The sequence below is a fragment of the Capra hircus genome, chromosome 16 (assembly GCF_001704415.2).
Source record: "Capra hircus breed San Clemente chromosome 16, ASM170441v1, whole genome shotgun sequence".
NCBI lineage: Eukaryota > Metazoa > Chordata > Mammalia > Artiodactyla > Bovidae > Capra > Capra hircus.
In genome coordinates, this window is record NC_030823.1 from 53011573 (window position 1) to 53012253 (window position 681).

A 681-nucleotide genomic window follows, 5' to 3' on the forward strand; every position below is an offset into this window, starting at 1 on the left:
TTCAGTGGATTGACACACACAATAAGGGGAAACTACTCAGAGGCCAATGAGCCACTGGAGTGAAGAGCTCTTGGCAGGATTATCCCTGCTGGCTCACGCCACGGCCCTGGACACGAGAAGTTCTCCTGGTGGGTCCATAGGTCTCAGTTCCTGGCCTCTCTGTGCTGGGAAAGGGCGTCACTATGCAAGTCAAGGCTCTCAGTTCTGGAAAGCATCATCCACACTGCAGATGAGCCAGACTCCCTTGTCCTCATCAACCCATGCCTGTCATGAGTGTGAGTTGTCCTTCTTGAATTAAACTAGTGTGACCAGTAAACACATACAATGTCCTTTGATCAAATACTAAAATCACACAGGCATATATCATGGTTTTAGTATTTCTCAAGTAAAGTAAAGTCACTCAGTCGTGTCCAACTCTTTGCGACCCCATGGACTGTAGCCTACCAGGTTCCTCGCTCCATGGGACTCTCCAGGCAAGAGTACTGGAGTGGGTTGCCATGCCTTCTCCAGGGGATCTTCCCAACCCAGGGATCAAACCTGGGTCTCCCGCATTCCAGGCAGATGCTTTAACCTCTGAGCCACCAAGGAAGCCTTAGTATTTCTAAATCACATTAAGAAATTATATCCTGGACTTCCCTGGTGGTCCAGTGGTATGAATCTGCTTGCCAGTGGAGGGGACAA